Below are 21277 nucleotides of genomic sequence, written 5' to 3' on the forward strand. Positions count from 1 at the left end.
CTTTTCACAAAACATATTTGTTTTGGGATATTTTTTTTTGTGTGATGTTACTTTTACTATATATTTGTGATGTTGGGTGGATTTTCTTACATAATTTCATGTGAGTTCTCATATCAAGTTTCATGATATTTTTAAATTTGTGTTTCATAGACTTTTTTGTTCTCATAATATTCGTGTCCACCAGATATGACATGGGTAAAGTGTGGGATATGTGTCCAACACTCGTATCTAATTTAGACATTCGGATCTTTTAATTTGTTATAATATATGAGAAAAAGAAACTCACATTTGATAATAAAATAATATTTTTAGCCTCTCACATGAATTAGATATAGAAATTTTATATATATTTTTTTGAATCCTATTTAATTTCAAGTATATATTTTTATATAATTTATAACATTTCATCTATGAATATTATATAATATGTAATATATGTGTGTATATGACGCGTCCCGTACCCATATCCAATTTTGGATACGTATCCCAGAATTTTAAGATTTGAATTTATGAAAATCTGACACTTATATACACACCCACATTCACACCCGATACTCGTATCCAAATCCATATAACATAGTTTGTAACCATTGCAACCTCTACACTTTTGGCAAGATTATTTTATTATCTAAGGTAAGGAGTTCAACTTTTACCAGCCATATCTAGGGGCATAAAATTCATGCCTATATCAACCTTAGCACATGTTTAACTTTGTTTGTGAGTTTTTATTTATTTCTAATTTATTTGTGTTCAGTGAGTAATTGAATTGTACATTTTTTTATTTTTTTTACAGATATTTTTATATTGATAAATTTATTATTAAAAATTAGAATAGAATTTATTAGTAAATAAGTTTGGTCTATGAGATCCGCCGTAGCTGCTCCTACATCAAATATCACCAATTTGGGCTTGGAGTTGCTAGCCCAATTGACAATCCTCGTAAATACAAGCCCATAGTCTTTTAGATGCTGCTTTTTTGAACCAAAAGGCCTGAAGGTCAAAAGCCTAACCCCCAAACTTATATGGGAACTTACCTAGAGCCCATATACATAAAATTTAAAATTCATCTAATTTCAAAACAAAATACTTGTACCAATTAGTTCTACATATTTTTAATTATTATAAAAAAAAATTATTTAAAAAAAAAATAAAGGCACTGCTATATCCTACCATCGCTGAACTTTTGTCAAAATGGTCGTCAGAGACTCGCCAAAATGTTTAAAATCGTTGAAAAATCGCCGGAGCATCACCAGAAATTCGCCAGGGTATAGCCGAAGTGTTCTGAACGTCACCGAAAATCGCCAAAATGACTAGAATGTTCATTGGACGTCAAAAATACCATCCGAGACTTATCGGAATGTCCAGAATATTGCTAGAAAAAAAAGGAATAAAATGAGAAATTAGAGCAAAAAAAATAGCAAAATGTGCCAAATATTGATAAACTGAAAGAAAAAAAGAAAAAAAGAAAAGAAAAAAACGTAACAACAAACAACAATAATGGGAAAAAACGTATGTTATTTTCAATTTTTGTAAGAATTAAGCAAATAATCTCAAATATTGATTAAACTGAAAAGCAAGCTTTGAAACTGTAAAGCAAGCTTTGAAACTGTAAAATGTTACAATTTCAAATTATGATTCTATTTGTAGACACCCCATTTTTGACCGACCTTAAGACTCAGACGTCACCGATTGAGCGCTTGGTGATGTTGCATAACGTGCTTGTTCAGAAGCTTCAGAGTTGCGGCCGTGAGCCCTGCCTCCGGATTTCCGAACCCTCTTCTGTGCCTTGTCTCGATTTGCGAACCAGACTCGGTTTTCTCTGTTTCTTTTCCTGAGGGAAGGGAGAGGTCCCGTAGACCATCTCTCAATGTCCGTAGGCTACATTTGGTGGCCGTAGGCCATTTTGCCCATTTCGGAGTCCGGTTCCCGGTTTTCGGAGCCGTCAGGCCGTGTGCCTCGGTTCGGGACCGCTTAACCATCTCCTATTGCTCTGATTTTTGGCATACATCTTATTTCATCCATTTTGAGGGACACTGGGGGCTGAGAAGCCCACTTCGAGGTCGAATACCATTTTCGGTGCTTAACAGCCCATTTCCGGGACCCCGAACTGCGTGTTTTGGCTCCGGAACATTCGTTTTGCAACGGTTTTCGCTCATTTTTGGCAGGTACCTCTATTTTATCACAGGGAAGGTCACTGAAGGGTGGGAGGCCAGCAATTGTTGCAGCAACCAGTTATTTCTCTTCCGGAGCCTCCCGGCGCCCGTTTTTCGCACTTCCGGGCTAATGTTGAATACCTTAGAGCTAGTGTTGCCAACTTTCAACCACATATCTGTGATCTACACATCTGGGAGGCCACTAAAAGTTGGTGGCCGGCCATTAAGGTCACCTGACCCTTTTGACCCCTTTCTTCCGGGCTAATGTTGAACCCCTTGGACCTTTTTTCTCCAACTTTCAACCACATATCTGTGATGTACACACCTGAGAGGCCCCTAAAAGTTCATGGCCGGCCAGTAAGTCAACTTGACCCTTTTGACCCCCTCTTTCCGAGCCATTGTTGAACCCCTTGAGCCCACTTTCTTGGAACTTCAATTACATGGTTGTGTTGTACACACATAGGGCTACCTCCCCAATACTTGGCCGGCCAAAGAATCTTGTTGACCCTTTTGACCCCTAGCCGGCCGGCTAGGGGGTGTGGCCGGCCGGCCACCTCCAGCCAAAGTGAGAGGCCGGCCGTGTTCTCCTCACTGTACCCTTTCCAGCTGTGGGGCAATATCCCCCAGATATTTTCTGTATCCGGGGGATATTTTGGGAGAGAGTTATGCTCTCCAATTCACCCCCCTTTTACACCCCTTTCTTGACCTTATAACCAGCTGAGGGTCTTCTTCTTGGGGGTTAGAAAAATTCCTCTCCAAGCACAAACCCTAAACTCCATTGTCATCCTTCTCAATTCTCCAAAAAACCCTAACTTCTTAACCTTCATTCCTTCTACACCACCAAGCTCTACCACCACCATCTCATTTCCAGCAGCAAGGAGGGATTCTTGAAGGCTAAAGAAGCTCCAAATCAACCCAAGAAGCAACAAAAGCTTGGATCTTCAAGGGTAAGTTACACTTTGATCCTTTTGACCCTTTTTCTTGATCTATTTCTAAGCCTCATTTCTTTTTGGTTTCAAGCTTCGGCCCTAACAGAAAAGGGCCATATTTTGAGCTCATCTTCACTTCTCATTAAGGGCTCAACCCTGTTTGAGCCCTCCATAATACACTTGCTTCATTGACCATCTTGTATGTCATAGTTTTGCATGCTATTTTTGACCCATGAGCAATTTATTTTCGAGCATGTTGTAAACTGATATGAGGCATATTTTGAGCCCCTCTTCAACATTGGAGAAGGGCTCAACATTGTTTGGTGTTTCCATATGTCACTTGTAGTTATATCCCCTATTTGGCCCCATTTTTTGCATAAACTAGTAGCCCTCTTTGCTTCTGTTTTTGGACCTTGATCCGAACTGAAAGTGGTCTTATTTTGGCCTATATTTCATGTTTCATTTACACTTTTTTTCTGTTTAGTGATTATTTTATATACTTCATGTTATAGCGCCTTTTGAGCCTTGTTTTGCATCACATTTTTAGCATGTTTGTATACTGATTTGAGGTCTTCCATATACTGTAAATGTTCATATTTTTGGTTCATCTTCAGTGTTATAGAAGGAAATTTTTCAGTTTGAGTTTTTCTTATACCACTTGCTTCATTACCCCTCTTTTGGCCCCTATTCTTGCATGCTATTTTTGCCATACCTATATTTGCTGTTTGGCCATGTTTATAACTGGAAAAGTGCTTATTTTGGGGCTGTCTAGCTTCTGTCTTTGCATTGCATATCCATGTGGTGCATGTTTAGCATGGCTATAGGCCATTTCGGGTGCCTAATATTGCATTTCGGGACAATTTCATGCATTTGGTATCATTTCGCTACATTTCGGGACTTTTTTTTTTTTTTTCCATATTTTGTTGCTGAAATCCTGTTAGTATGCTTGCATATCATTTTTGCCATGTTGCATTGCATTTCGTCATCGCCTCGGTTTGCGTGCCCGTGTGCACGCATTTCGAGGCACTCCACTTTTATCCGACGGCATCCGATGTGAGTGTGGCTGAGGTTCACTCATGTTGGTATAAGCCCATTTGTCATTTCCATGTCATTCTGTCATCGCCTCGGTTTGCGTGCCCGTGTGCACGCATTTCGAGGCACTCCATTTTTATCCGACGGCATCCGATGTGAGTGTGGCTGAGGTTCACTCATGTTGGTATAAGCCCATTTGTCATTTCCATGTCATTCTGTCATTGCCTCGGTTTGCGTGCCCGTGCGCACGCATTTCGAGGCACTCCATTTTTATCCGACGGCATCCGATGTGAGTGTGGCTGAGGTTCACTCATGTTGGTATAAGCCCATTTGTCATTTCCATGTCATTTTAGCATCGCCTCGGTTTGCGTGCCCGTGTGCACGCATTTTGAGGCACTCCACTTTTATCCGACGGCATCCGATGTGAGTGTGGCTGAGGTTCACTCATGTTGGTATAAGCCCATTTGTCATTTCCATGTCATTCTGTCATCGCCTCGGTTTGCGTGCCCGTGTGCACGCATTTCGAGGCACTCCCTTTTTATCCGACGGCATCCGATGTGAGTGTGGCTGAGGTTCACTCATGTTGGTATAAGCCCATTTGTCATTTCCATGTCATTCTGTCATCGCCTCGGTTTGCGTGCCCGTGTGCACGCATTTCGAGGCACTCCATTTTTATCCGACGGCATCCGATGTGAGTGTGGCTGAGGTTCACTCATGTTGGTATAAGCCCATTTGTCATTTCCATGTCATTCTGTCATCGCCTCGGTTTGCGTGCCCGTGTGCACGCATTTCGAGGCACTCCACTTTTATCCGACGGCATCCGATGTGAGTGTGGCTGAGGCTCACTCATGTTGGTATAAGCCCATTTGCCATTTCATATTATTTTACTATTTTCTCGATTTGCGTGCCTGTGTGCACGTACTTCGAGGCATCTCATTTTCATTCTGTCATCACCTCGGTTTACGTGCCCGTATGCACGCATTTCGAGGCATCTCATTTTCAGCATTCCGTCATTTTCTCGGTTCGCGTGCCCGTGTGCACGCATTTCGAGGCACGTCATTCCATAAGCATTGTGTATGTTAGGATTGTATATTAGCTGCATTTCATGCATATCATGCATATTGCATCATGTCCGGAATAGGAGTTAACCCGGGCACGGGAAACGAGGTACATTTCGTACTCCGAGTGACGGAATGTGTCTCAATTCCCCAGTCACCGACACTCCGGATTATCCATGATGGAGTTAGGTTTTAGCTGTAGTTTCATGTGCATTCATCCTATATTGAGTGGTGCATTTCGACTCTTCGGCCATCATGCCTCGGTATGCGTGATTGGTGGCACGAGGATCGAGACATGCATATATCTGTGCAAATACATTGCTGTGCCCCTTTCTTGCTCTCTGTTGCAGCAAAATCAGGAATCAGCAATTTTTCGGGATTCGGCACGCATTTCAAGGATAACTGCTAAACAGAGGCTAATTGGGGCATTCCGGTGGATTTCCGCGCAAGACGATCCGGACATGCATCATCCATCAGAAGCAAGACAGTCCCTGGCTTGCACGCCAGTTTTATTTGATTTCTTAGTCAATTCATTAATTAATTAGAAATCTGTAATATTCTTTTATTCGGGACTGTAATATTTAGACTGTATATTTATTCGGACCCTCTGAGTGAGGGCACAACTGTAATAAGTGTCGGTGAGTGTGATGTATGTCTTCCAATCCCACGTCTTTCTCCCTTTTATTTACCCGCTTTTGTTGGTTAGATTAGGGCATATTTAAATTAGCATACAGTATGATAGCATGTTTGCATTCATTCATCTGTTTTGCATACATCGGGCTCGGCGCATCATACTAACTGCATTTGTATTTCAATTCCAAGTTGAATACATGATAGTTGTAGCATTTCACATGCCACCTTAGAATAGCCGAGCCTACTATAATTGCATCTTGCATGTGTTGCATTAGGCATTTCTGTATATTTAGGATCATGCATGATTTCTAACATAATTTCTATTTTGGCTTGGAGTACTCGGTGAGTTTTTATGCTTTAGCATCCTTGCATGCGTGTGAGTGAATGCCATGATAGCATGCTTACCCTGAGGCTATTTGCTTATCTGATATATCTGCCTGAATGCCTGTGGGTGAAGGTTGAGTTGTTTAGATTGGAATAAATCATCGACTGTTTGTTTTAAGCCCACTAGATAGTGGCAAAACCATCTTTTCTAAACCCACCTGCGGATGGTAAAATCTGCATTTTAAGCCTACTTGCGAGTAGCAAATCATCTTTCAAATAAACAAGCATGAAATGTTTTGTTCCAATTCGGGCGATCCAGTCTATACTTATATGCTGTGTGCATCACATAGTAACCTAGGCTAATAACCAGAATAAGAACTCACAATGTTTTCAAAAATTGATATCATGGTTAGTAGAGGCCGGTCTATGACCGGGCGAGCGGGGGTGCTCACGAAGTGACCTTCCCCAATCGTACCCAAGTTCCCGAGCCGAGGCAACTTTGGTGATGACGGACACGTGGCCTTTTGGCACCGAGTCAGGGTTTCCTAAATTTCCCAAAATAAAATATTTAGGTGGCGACTCTGTATCTGGCAAAGCAGTCCATGTTTGGCACTTCTTTCAAAAATCTGTTTTCTCAAAATGATTTGCCGGATTTGGACTCTTTGGTTCAGACTTAGAACCGTGACTACGAAAAGTCGAGTCCGAGCTGTAGCGAGGTCCCCCGCGGGCTTGTTACAGTTTCTGGCGACTCTGCTGGGGATTTAGAGAACTTGACTCAAACTCATGATATCTATTTTTGACTACACTTGTGTGTTTCTTTGCATTGCATTTGCATTGGTGCGCCTAGGACACCGTGTTTGCCATCTGCTATTCCTGAACGGTTTGCCAGAGGCTTGTCTTGTCAAGGCATGACCATAAGGCTGACCGGTTGTGGGCTCTGCCAGTATGGGAACACAAACCCCGGTTTTACCGGGGCACCCTTTTTGACCATTCGACCTAGTGCATATTCGGATCCATAGTGACCATTCTAAATTAGGACAGGTTGCTTACCCGTTTATAGGTTGTTTGAAACCGCTGTGTGCATAGTGAAACCCTAGCTCCTGACAAAATAGGACAGGGAAACCCTACCCCAACATAGGGGTGTTTTGACTCTCACTTATCTGTTATGTGCTTTAGAGTGCGTCTCTACAGGAATGCATGTATCAGCATATGAGTTTGAGTAATCAAGCCTGCGGGCATCAGTTCAATATTGACAGTATCAGGCCTGCGGGCATCAGATCAGTATACAAGTTTGAGTATCAAGCCTGCGGGCATCAGTTCAGTATTGACGGTATTAGGCCTGCGGGCATCAGCCAGTATTTGAGGATTAGTCATCTGCGGATATCAGATTCTGTGTTAGGGGACAGTGATACAGGGATAATAACCAGTGTTTGAGGACAGTATGTTATTCAGCTTTTTGACTGTGTGTCCAACTGTGTGTCTTGCATTTTATTTTAAGCTGTTGTGCTGTCCGTTTATCTGTTTATTTATTTCCTTTTCGCTTTATTTATCTTTTGCTAGGTCAGTTTTAGCACGATTGCTTCCAACCCAACAGGCATTCCCCAAGCACCTTGGACACGAGGTCGTCGACTCCATCGATCTGAGGATCTAATCGACGGACAGCCAGTGTTCCATTCTCTACCCCCTGTTACAAGAAGGAAACAGAGAAAGCGCAGTGCATCTGAACAGAGAGCACCAGAACAGTGGTATCCCCCATCAGTGGATAGTTGGGTTGAGGTCCCCATTGAGACAGATCTACCGGTAGTTCAGACAAATCGAAACAATATGACGACACCGACAGGGGTTGAGGATATGATACGCCAGATGCAGGAAACCATGCGGGCTATGCAACAAGATACCGTCCGCCGAGATGAACTCGCTAAGCAGCAAGCTGAAATTATGACTCAGCAGGCTGAACTGATTACTAGACTGCAACAACAGAGTACAGCATCTGCTTCACACCAGATTCCTCCTCCAGCAGGAGCCCCATTACCTGAGAAGGCTCCTGTTATTCAGGACGTCCCTCCTAACACCCAGAATACCGTACCGGCTGTCCAAATTCTGCAAGAGGACACGAGTCTTCCAACGGGGCCTGTCCCGCCCCCGATTCCACCACAACTGTCCAAGGTCCACACATCCAATCACCCGGACTCTCCATCCGAGGTCGAGGTTGATCAAACAGCTCTGAAATTGAGCAAACTGGAGAAGCTTTTCAAAAAATCCCAAGGGGCTAAGGCTATGCCGGATATCGGAGATGGATATACCGAGGAGGCCGTAACACTCCCCGATAGGTTCAAAATGCCACAAATAGACCGTTTTGACGGGACTGGTGACCCCATGGTCCATATCCGACTGTTTGCAGATGTCTTGCGGCCAATGGGCCTAACACGACAACAGAAGCTCTCACTATTCGGCCGAACCCTGTCGGGTGTGGCCTCCCATTGGTACGCAAGATTATCGGATGAGGTGAAGAAGAATTGGGACGAGATGGCTGAGGCCTTTGTCACACAATATTCGTATAACACTCAGATCGAGATCACAACCCGTGATCTTGAAACAACAAGGCAAGAGCCTAAGGAATCTTTCTCGGACTTTGTGATCCGATGGAGGGCAAAGGCGTCGACGATGACTTTAAGGCCCACTGACAGAGATCAAATCCGGATGATTGTGCGCAACCTCCACCCCAAGTTAATGCAAAGAATGATTGTGGTCCCCTTCCTTACTTTCACAGATTTACATGATATGGGGGTGCAAATAGAAGATGCTATGAGGCAAGGCCTGTTTGACCAGGACAGAGAACAACCGAGGAGGACCTTTAACCGTAACAACAATGCAGGCCCGAGCGGCGCTGCTAATACAAGAGCCTCGGAAGTTGGCATGGTCACCACCACTCCCCCTCCCCCTCCAAGGCCCATGACTGCCACACCATTCTCCGGCGCGTCCGGAAGCAACTCACAAAACAACCGATTCCAACCTCGGGGCCAAAGAACCTTCACCCAACTATACATGCCCCTGTCCAAGGTTCTGGGAATATTGATCAGGAAAAATCATTTGAAACCCCTGGAACCAAAGCCATTACCAAATCCACTTCCCCCCTCTTATGACCCGTCAAAGTACTGCGCATACCACCAACAACACGGTCATGATACCGACCGTTGTTACAGATTACGTCATGAGGTCCAAGATCTTATTGACAAACAGGTAATTGCGCCTCCTGATAAACCTAATGTCACAACTAACCCTCTTCCACCACATAACCAACCTCCCCCTCCCAACAGAATTAATTTCATCCAGACTGGGGTCGTGTCTTACGATCCTAGCATCTATATTACGCCCACCCACCTACCCAAGCCGGAGGTGCTCCTCCCCGCTTGCACTGACCTCTTGTGCATGGTGGACGTCTCCAAAACCCAACCGGAGCCAGTGGTGGTGACCGTCGAAGACAAGGCAGGGCAGATTTTAGGAGAGAATGAGTCTGTTAAATCTGGGACTGGGCAGAATTTTGCTGAGGGAGCTTATGATCCGAGCAGGTACATCCTATCAACGAGCCGAAGTGGGCTAAGTGTAGAATTTCCCGAGACAGGAGAACTGTGCATGATCCGAGGGGATGGATCTGGGTTATGGGCAGATGAGCCGACAACCGTAGAGGAGGACTTTGCTAACTTGCAATTTCTCGATGATCAGGAGCTGGAGGATGCGTCCATTAACTGGAATGATTATGAGGGATCAGAGGAGGCCACTGGATGGCTTGAAGATCAACCGGATGCAGTGGGGGAAGCCCAACCAGAACAGAGCCCGGCAGGGGCAGAAACATCACTTGTGGCCGGAACGGCCGAAAATCAAGTTGTATCGCCGGAGAGCGCCGGTGTTAAGAATTCCGCTCAGGACATGGGCATTACGGATGTGGGAACTGTTGAACAAACAACTGTACTGACGCAGTTGGAACAAGGAAAGTTTGAGGAAGCTAAGAGAGCCAGAAAGGCGAAGGGCCCTGAGGGGACCGAAAGTGCTGTGTGCACAAAGACAGACAATGCTGCGAGCATTTGGACAGAGAGCACTGAGAGTGCGAGGGGACCGGAGCCAGACAGGTGTCTGTTGGCTGCCAGCGGAATGTGGTGGGAAGATGACGATTTGTGTCTTGCCCACACCGATGAAGACTGGGGGAATAACCAACCGGATGATACTTGGTACCTCGATGAGGTTGACCATATGACAAGAAGTGGGCGGTACTTCAAGCCCCCACACCTGGACCAACCCGAGGCATCCGGGAAGGACAGAGAAGCAGAGAGACAGAAGGAGAAGCAGATTGAAGAGGAAGCTGTGCTGAAACAGTTGAAGAAAATACAAGCAGACATCTCCATCTGGGGACTGCTAATGGCATCACGAGTGCACAGAGAAGCTGTCCTATCTGCCATGGACAAGTCGAAACTTTCCATAGACACCACGCCTGAACAACTGGTTGGGCTGGTTTTTCCGGGAGGAGGTTCCCCGGCATTGACTTTTTCGGACAAGGAGCTACCGCCTGAAGGCACAAATCATAACAAGCCTCTCTACATCTCTGTGGAATGTAGAGATAAGTGGATACCGGTGGTACTTGTTGATACCGGGTCTGCGATTAATGTCTGCCCAACCAGAACGGCATATGCAATCGGGTTAAAACCCGCGGACTTCATCCCAACCACCCAAGTGATCAGGGCATATGACAATACCAGCAGAGAAGTGATGGGGACTGTTAAAATTCAAACTAAGGTTGGTCCAGGACAACACAGCATCGAATTTCATATCCTGGACGTTCCCGCAACCTTTAACTTACTATTGGGGCGACCATGGTTGCACCAGGTCAAAGCAGTCTCTTCCACCCTACATCAAATGCTGAAATACCCTCACGGGAAAGGGGTAGCGATCGTTTTTGGGAATTCATCAATCCATCCGCCGCCGGAAGTGTCTACACCTGTCTTGGAGATCGAGCACGGCACGGAGGATGTGTTTTTGTCGGGGTTCACTTTGGCCGAGGCTCAAGTGGTGCAGAATGTCATGGCTGCGAATGAGGGCATGTATGTCAGCGCACAATCCATCTACCTCATGAACAAGCTAAAACATACCCCTGGGATGGGATTAGGGAGAAGTGGCCGGAAAGGCGTCTCAGTGTTGGCCGAAGTGCCACACAACCCTCACACCTTTGGACTGGGTTATCTGCCCACCAAAGAGGACTGGTTGAGGAAAGGAAAAGAAATGGCCGGAAGAGCCAAGGCAAAGAGGGCTGGGAAGCCATTTGACTTAATACACAGGCCCATCTGGGGTACCCTAAACGGACGTTTCGTCCGGGAGGGGGAAGATTTTCCATTCTGCGGCTTCCCGGAGCCATGGCAAAACGCGGAGGGGAAGCGCGTACCTGGTTTTGAAATCTTCTTCGACATACAATTATCTGGGGATGACGTTGCCGAAGCGCAGACAGACCCACCAACTGAGACTGAGCAGTGTGAAGCAGTGGATCCTGAGAGTACAGAGTTGGAAATTGGGGTAGCACTGGCGAGTCTACTATCAGATCCTCCGATCGGCCAAGAGTGCTTGGGGGATAACTCTTCGGTTTCTGTGATTGGAGATGTGTAGCAGCGCCCGCGTGGGGCCTCGCGCTACAGTTCGGACTCTCGATTTGTGTCACGGTTCTTAATCTGAACCAAAGAGTCCAAATCTGGCAAATCGTTTGAGAAAACAGATTTTTTTGAAAAAGTAGTGCCAAACATGGACTGCTTTGCCAGATACAGAGTCGCCACCTAAATATTTTAAAATGGGGGAATTTAGGAAACCCTGACTCGGTGCCGAAGGCCACATGTCCGTCATCACCGGAGTTGTCTCGGCTCGGGAGCTTGGGTACGATCGGGGAAGGTCAGCTATGAGCACCCCCTTTCGCCCGGTCCGAAGACCGGCCTCTACTAACCATGATATCCGTTTTTGAAAACTTTACGTGTTCTTATTCCATTTATTAGCCTAGAATTACTATGTTATGCGCACAGCAAACAAGTATAGACTAGATTGCCTAATTTGGAAATAAACATTGCATATCCGTTTGGTTTGAAAATGCTTTGGAATTTGCTACTCGCAAGTAGGCTAAAATACGGATTTCAACGAGTTTTTCCAACTCAAACAACCCAACCTTCACCCACAGGCATTCAAAACAGTTTAACACATAAGCATCTAGCCACATGTTAAGCATGCTGTTATGGTAACATTCACACTCATGCGATATGCTAAAGCGGAAATACTTACATAGTACTCCGTGCCAAAACAAAGAACTTGTTAGCAAACATGCATGATCCAAGTCCATGTGAAGTGCCTAATGCATCGCATACAAAATGTTACTAGGATAGGCTCGGCTATCCTAAACATGTCATGTGAAAATGCACAGTTATCACATATTCAGTTTGGGAATTGAAGCATTGATGCAATTAGCGTGATGTACCGAGCCTAATGCATGCAATACAAATGCATGGATGCACACATGCGTAGCATAAGGTATGCTAAATTAGACGTGCCCTAATACTAACCATCAAAGCAGGTAAGTAAAAGGGAAGAAAGAAGTGGGGATTGGAAGACATTCACACACCCACACACACTTATTACAGATTTGCCCTTGCTCGGAGGGACCGAATAAATATTACAAAATTAACTAACTACGCAAGCTAATTAATATTACAAATTAACTAATTTAATTAACAAATTAAATTAAATTAATTAAAGCAGGAAAGCGTCTCGGGAGACGCGCCACCATGCGCAAGCTGCCTCTGTTTTCCTTCCTGCGCTCCTCTGGAGGCTGCCAAAACTTCAGGACTGCTTCCTTGGATGCTGGGAGACACCACCGGCTGAATGAAATTGCCACCGGCACTGAGATGTTGCCACCGGCACAAAATTAAAGCTGTCGGCAGAGAAAAGATTGCCGGCCGGCACCTTACACTGCCGGTCGGCAGAGTATTCCTGCAGAATCTGCAAATGACAGCAACAGAGGGCAAGGCAAAGCATGGCAGCATATTTCAAGGCATGTATGCACCAACCATGTCTCTTATCATTGTGATGACTCAAAGGGACATGTGCCTCGGTTCTCGGACCACCAATCACGCATTTCCATGCATGATGGCCCAAGGAACCAAGTATGCAACTTTGGTTTCAAATGCATGCACACCAATCAAACAAATAAGGCCCAATTCCTATCACCAATTCAAGGAACAAGGCATGCATGCAAGATGCAATGCAACCTAGGCATACAAGCTAAGGATGCAACATGGCATGGCAAAACACTTATGCAAGCATACAAGCATGCATAGGGCAATGCAAATGGATGGCAAGATGGACTTATACATGAATTAGGCAACTCTAATAAGGCCTAAAACAGTAGCCATAATGACCAAAACAAGAAGCCAAAAAACACATGCACACATACACATGATGGAAGGCCTACACTTGGGCACAATTTAAACGACCCTCAAGCACACTTAAAAGGGATAAACGAGAGCAACTAGCATGCAACCTAAGCATTTAAATCATGTCATAAAATGATGCCAAATCATATTAAGCAAGACAAGCAAATGCATGTAAGCATGGTCTAAGCACTTGAAGCAAGTCATGAAGCTTTGAAGCATGTTTATCACAACAAACATGGCATGCATTGAACAACCTAAAACAGGTTTTTAGCTCATAACATGAGGCCCAAAAGACCACTTAGATGGTATCTAGATGGCTCAAAGACAAAGGCATGCAAAGGCACCAAAACATGGAGCATTGCAACATATGCTCTCAAAGCATTAAAGAGGCATGCAAGGCAATCAAACGAGCATGGAAATGGGACTGAAATGGCATGTAGAATGATTCCAAATCACCAAAACAATGCAAAGATGGCATGCTACACATGCACATATTCAAGGCCAACTAGCCCAAATACAAAGGAGCTATGTCAAGCATGCAAAGATCAATCCAAACGACTATGGACAGAGCTAAAACATGGCAAAATAAGCACATAGTCTTCACAAATACAAGCCTAAAACATGCTACAACAAAGGCTAACAACCTAGACATGTTAAGGCACAAATATGGCATTACAAGGCAACTATGCTAAACATGCATAAGGTTCCAAAACCAACTTGAAATCATGTTATATCATGGATATATAAGCATGAAAAACAAACCAAACATGCTCAACACACACTCAAGCATAGGCTCCTTTAAGAGGCCAAGATGTGCCCTTTTCAAGGACAACAAGGAGAGGGGGTGGCCCTCTCCTTCTTGGGACTTCAAAGCATCATCTTTACCACTGAAATCCCTCAAGATTTCAGTGGTGAAGAGACCTCAAAACCAAAATCCCGGAGCTAGCACAAAATGGCTCAAAATGAGGCCTTTTGGGGCCTAAGGGTGGTCAACACCCCTCAAACAACAAAACACTCTTAATAAACAATAAAGAGGGCTTAAAAATAGAACTTTTTTATGTTATACAATAATCACAAAAACAGCTCTAAGATAGGTATAAAATTGATGCAAGAATGGGGAATAAAGGTGTAAGTTTCTTACCCTTGTAGTCCTCTTCAACAAGGATGCTCCAATGGCCTCCTTTGGCTCCAAATCAGTCAAGAAACTCAAGAACAACCCCTTAGAACTCTAATCTTAAGAGGAAGGTGAAACACTAGGTGTTTGTGTGCAATAGTAAGGCACAAAACACCTAGTGTGCAAAATGGGAGGAAAAGAGAGATAGATTGAGTGTATCTAACCCTAACCCTAGAAAACCAGAGCTCTTCTCTGTCTTTCTTCTCTCTAAAATGTCTAAGCCTCTCCTTTCAAGCCTTAGAGAGAGCCCTCTCTATAAGCCTCTTGTAAAGCTTACCAAACAAGCTTTGCAAGAGGGAGATCCCTCCATACACGTGTATGGAGGGGAGCAAAAGTTATACAGCTGTCCAAAAATATCTGCAAAAGCAGATGAACAGCAATCGGCCGGCAAAAAATGCCATCTTGGCCAAACAAAGTGCCGACCGGCACAAAAAAGTGCTGACCGGCAACAAACAGTGCCGACCGGCAAACTATTTTGCCGGTGGCAGCAAAAACCAGCCGGTGGCATCTAGCCACTGCCGGTGATGGGTGGGGATGGTCTACAAGCCCTACCCTGCCCTTCCAAGGCAAAACACAAGTGTTTGGTGCAAAACCAGACACTAAACGGTCGAGTTCGGGGATCCTGAGGCAGGGCGCGCGAGCCGAGACCTCCAGGAACTCCAAATGAACACAAACATGGATAATCACCGAGTGTTCAAACGGTGACGTCCAAGTCTTGAGGACGGTCAAAAATGGGGTGTCTACAGTTGCCCCTCTTTGACAGAACTCGAAAGTCATAACAATGACGGGAGTGAATGTCAAAGCCCAGAGACGACCCATTTTTGACAAGGCCGAAGACTTAGACAAACATGCAATACAAATAAGATATGCGCCCGAAGGCAGGGGCAAAATGCAAGACAATGCACGGAGCCGAGCATAACTTATGATCATGCAAAGAAAGCTGTAATGAAGCAAACATGCGACAATTTTAAGCTAGCATACCAAACTACACTACAATGCAGAAAGGATGTAAGAGAATTATGGAATTCTCAATGCGTCTCACTCGGGAGATACAATACCTGTGCGGCTCGTCTGGTTGCACCAGCTTCGAATGAACCGTACATACAATATCGTGCCTGCAAAGAAAACAAACTTAACAGGTACAATATGGTTAGCAACATGCATGACAATGCAAATGTGGATGCAAAACGATATGCGATATATACAAAACAATGTATAAACAATGCAAATGCAGATGCAATGTAATTGAAACAATGCAAGCTACATGCAAAGCAATTGAATCGTGATCCAATCACGAGCGGTTCGAAACCACACCTATGTCAAATAGATTGATGGAGGTAACAAGTCTGTCTACCATAGAACGGTCAACTGAACTATGAGTATTGTAGACAGACGCAAGAACAAGTATTGGGTGGAATGACACAAGTGGGGAAACAAACCGCTGGAGAAAGGACTACGATCCTAATGCCGGATGCAAAAATTACACTACAATGTAATGGGTGGATATGGCACGCAGGCCAAACCAAATCTTGCCTAGGAAAGGCATGCATACATACAAGCCATGTGTAACACAGAAAAGGTGCCGCAACCCTCAACCAACATATCAACGTGGAATCGGCGCGATACACATACAGAACTGTGTTCTAACATGAAAAGTAAGGGCACATACCAGACCAAGCTCAACCTGGAATGGCGCAAGCCATTAGGCGGAAGGTGATGCAATGAATGCATGCAATCTACAATGCAATATTTACAAATATGCAATGGAATGGATACAATGGATATGGCATACAAGCCAAACCAAATCTTGCCTAGGAAAGGCATGCACACATACGAGCCATGTGTAACACAGAAAAGGTGCCGCAACCCTCAACCAACATATCAACGTGGAATCGGCGCGATACACATACAGAACTGTGTTCTAACATGAAAAGTAAGGGCACATACCAGACCAAGCTTAACATGGAAAGGCGCAAGCCAAAGGCGGAAGGTGATGCAATGAATGCATGCAAACTACAATGCAAATGCATGACAATGCAAATATGATGCAATGACTATGATTGCAACTTTCCCTATCTTACCAACAGGGTGATATACTAGGTTGGTTCAGTATCCAGAACTGAGGCGTAGACATGCCGCCTCAACCTATGGGGCTTCCATACAGATTTCAAGCCGAGGGTAAACCTCTGGGTATTTAAACCAGACTTTAGTCTCGGAGCTCCCGAACCTTTGCGTTCTAGGCATAAGCCGTTCGAACTCTAGTTTCCACCGTCCCCGTTGGTCTTCTAGGAACTCATCGCAAGCACAGACAGGTGGCTTTACCAGACCACCGAAAAGTCGTTCGGGCACGACAAACACCGAAGGAATTGCACCTTTAGAGGATTTAAGGTCTCCTAGACCGGAATGCAAAATGTATGCATGACAATGCATGTTTTTTTTTGAAATGCAAATGATGCAAGTGAAATGCATGTTGCATGGAATGCGCGACAACACGCGGCTCTCGAAGTGTACGACAATGCGAACACTAAAGGTCTTACACCTTCCAAGGATTTAAGGTCTCCTAGACCGTACGTGTTTAAGGTCTCGCCAGACCGTGCGTGTTTAAGGTCTCGCCAGACCGTGCGTGTTTAAGGTCTCGCCAGACCGTGCGTGTTTAAGGTCTCGCCAGACCGGCGGTATCGCACGACGGTATGATGCGCAAAATAGCGCAATGCGTTAGGCAACGCGAGTGCACAGGACAGTGCGATGGAATGCATGCAAAATGCAATGAGATGCGCAAAACAGCGCGAACAATTTTGAAATGCACAAAACAGTGCGATGCGCAGAACAGCGCGAGGTTTGAAATGCACAAGACAGTGCAATGCGCAGAACAGCACGAACAATACAATGCACTAACAAGTGCAATGCGCAGAACAGCGCGAACAAAATACAATGCACTAACAAGTGCAAGTAAGGTGCGCAAGATAGCGCGAACAAATGCAATGCACAAAATAGTGCGATGCGCAAAATAGCGCGAAGGAAATGTAATGCACAGAACAGTGCGATGCGCAAAATAGCGTGAACAAAATGTAATGCACTAACAAGTGCAATTAAGGTGCGCAAGATAGCGCGAACAAATGCAATGCACAAAACAGTGCGATGCGCAGAACAGCGCGAAGAAAATGCAATGCACTAACAAGTGCAAGTAAGGTGCGCAAGATAGCGCGAACAAATGCAATGCACAAAATAATGCGATGCGCAAAATAGCGCGAAGAAAATACAATGCACTAACAAGTGCAAGTAAGGTGCGCAAGATAGCGCGAACAAATGCAATGCACAAAATAGTGCGATGCGCAAAATAGCGCGAAGGAAATGTAATGCACAAAACAGTGCGATGCGCAAAATAGCGCGAACAAAATGTAATGCACTAACAAGTGCGATGCGCAAAATAGCGCGAACAAAATGTAATGCACAAAACAGTGCGATGCGCAGAACAACGCGAAGAAAATGTGATGCACAAAACAGTGCGATGCGCAAAATAGCGCGAACAAAATGTAATGCACTAACAAGTGCGATGCGCAAAATAGCGCGAACAAAATGTAATGCACAAAACAGTGCGATGCGCAGAACAGCGCGAAGAAAATGTGATGCACAAAACAGTGCGATGCGCAAAATAGCGCGAACAAAATGTAATGCACTAACAAGTGCGATGCGCAAAATAGCGCGAACAAAATGTAATGCACTAACAAGTGCAATTAAGGTGCGCAAGATAGCGCGAACAATTTGCAATGCACAAAACAGTGCGATGCGCAGAACAGCGCGAAGAAAATGTGATGCACAAAACAGTGCAATGCCAAGTGTGACGTGCATGCCACACGGAGTGTAAATGGGCTTAAATGCGCGACAACGCACGTATTCCGGAATGCATGACAATGCATGGAATGGAAATGCAATGATGATGCATGAGAAATGTGCACGACAATGCAAAGGGGTGCGTGTTGCAACGCATGTAACACGTGCATAACAATGCAAATGTGTGGCGCACGACAGTGCGATGTAATGCACCGAAGTAGTGTGATGAATTTGTGCAACACACATGGGGCAACCTTTGAATTCAAAAAGGATACAAAAAGGATACACCTTGCACGAATTCGAGTGCCACGCACTGGAGACACGGCCCGAAGTCAAAACGGAGGCCGGTTGAATGTCGGAGATGCGCTTTCTTGCACTTTCTTCAGCTATGAAGACCCAAAACAACTCAAAAGGCCTAAACAAGGCTGTGGGAACCCCACCGGCCGAAAGGGGAGGCCACCGGCTGGCCATCGGCACAAAAATAATTCTATCGGCACAAAAAAGTGCCGGCCGGCACACAACATTGCCGACCGGCAAACAGTTGCTGAATCGGGGCAGTTTTGTCTTTTCACTTCGGGCATTATAAAATAGGGCTTGAAAACCCTATTCTTCACTTTTCCACCGCCGAAAATTCTTGCCCTCTCTCTCTAGAGTGCTTCTGTCTCATTTTTCGCCCGTTTCTTCGCGTTCTACGCCCGTTTCGTCGTCGGATTCGCGTTTCTCTTCGCGTTTCGGACATTTTCCACCGATCACATTCTCGTTTCGGCGCCTCGTTCGGCGTTCTCGCCTTCTCGGGGTTTGTTCCCCTCACTTTCCTCTTCATTTCCGTGTCCTTTCACATTCCGGCCTTCCCGGCCATTTCCGACCCTCTCGGGAGTTGACTTTTCAGTTGACTCTTCGTATTCCGGCTCGGTTTTCCTTTTCCGGCCATTTTCACACCACTCTCTACATGGCGGACGACATTCCACATGTCGAGACTCTCCCGGACCACGAGATGGACCCCGGGGTCGAGCTCTTACCACTGAGCGAGCGCCCGTTCGACCCGGTGACCTACCGGCCGGCGATCCACGTTCTGCCCCCTGACGGCCTGCGTCAGTTCCGGAGCTTCGAGAGGTACGCGCCCCCTGAGTTACTGCTACGCGAGCCTACCTCCCACCTTTCATTCGGCACTCCCGAGGTAACTCTTCATCTTCTGCTTTACTTTCTGCAATGTAGGATACAAAACTGCCATAGTTAGCTGTATTCTTTAATTGCTGAAATCTGATATGCCGTAGACCGTAGTTGACTGTAAACATACATGCAACCGATATCTGCTTGAGACTGACACATGCACACACACTGCACTAGCCCTGAATTACTCAAACACACTGTACTTACTGTATTCTACTGCACACACACTGGTACCCAGTATTTGTCTGAATCTGTTCGATTTGCACACATGCCACATCTGTTCTGAAACGCTCAAACACGCTGACACAGCACACGTATTTTCTATAAGCACACCGGCACCCGGTATCTGCCTGAATCTGACAAACTTGCATACATGCCATATCTGTCTTTTCAAAATCGCATTTTGAATGTTGTCCTGCAATTGTTGTTTTCTATTTACAGGAGGGTTCCCATACCATTCGCGGGTATGGGAATACTGGTGCGCGGGAGTGGTATGACGAGCTCCCTGATGCGGTCCAGCGCATCGTGGACCGAGCGGGCTTCGGCACCTTCTGCCGAGGGCTCTCTAGGCTCTCCACATGCAGACCTCTCCTTGCTGCTTTGGCGGAGAGGTGGTGGGACACCACCGATTCTTTCCATTTCTCTGCTACAGGAGATATGACGATGACCCCTCATGACTTCTCGATGCTCACAGGCATTGGGGTAGGGGGTGATCCGATCCCCTTCGACATAGCGATGGATGAGTGGACCGCCGCTCAGGTTCATTTACTGGGGGAGGCCCCTCCGCTAGCTCGCCCAGGCTTCGTCCGCTATTCCTGGTTCGAGGCACAGTTCAGGGTCCTGCCCGCATTGGGGGAGGAGACTCAGATGACCGAGGAGGACGTGGAGAGGTATGCTCGGGGCTTCCTCATGTTCCTTTTCGGGACTACTATCTTCGCCGACCGGGCGAACACCGTGCCTCTCTGCCTTCTCAGTGCACTGGTGGACGTCCGAGATATCTTGCATTACGACTGGGGCGGCGCTGCTCTGGCCACCCTGTACGGCTATATGAGCTCGGCTTCTCGCGGCAGCGGCCAGCTGCTCGGAGGTTACTGGCGGGCTTGGGAGGTACATTTCTTCTCCTCTTTTCCTTTCTGTCTCGTACTTTCCGTAGTCTGTACACTGCACACACTGTAGTCTGCGTTACATTTACCGTATACTGTACACACGGCACGCACATACATTCTGCTTCACACTGACTGTACACTGCTCACACTGTACACAATACACGGCTCAACACACGGCTCTGCCATTTTCTACTTTATTCTGTATATCCTGCTTTATCTGATAGTCATACTGACATCTGTTTTGCAGCTGTGGGTTTACGCCTACTTCCCTAGGCTTGCGCCTGTGCCAATCGCGGAGCCTCCTCCGGCTGTTCCTTTCTCGAGTCGCTTTGACGGGGGATGCACCCGGCGACCACGGGAGACGTTCGGCTTCTTCCGCCGATATTTCGACACCATCACCCCGGCCGAGGTAT

Source organism: Camellia sinensis, chromosome 4, assembly GCF_055761805.1.
Source record: "Camellia sinensis isolate YWXY chromosome 4, ASM5576180v1, whole genome shotgun sequence".
NCBI classification, from domain to species: Eukaryota; Viridiplantae; Streptophyta; class Magnoliopsida; order Ericales; family Theaceae; genus Camellia; species Camellia sinensis.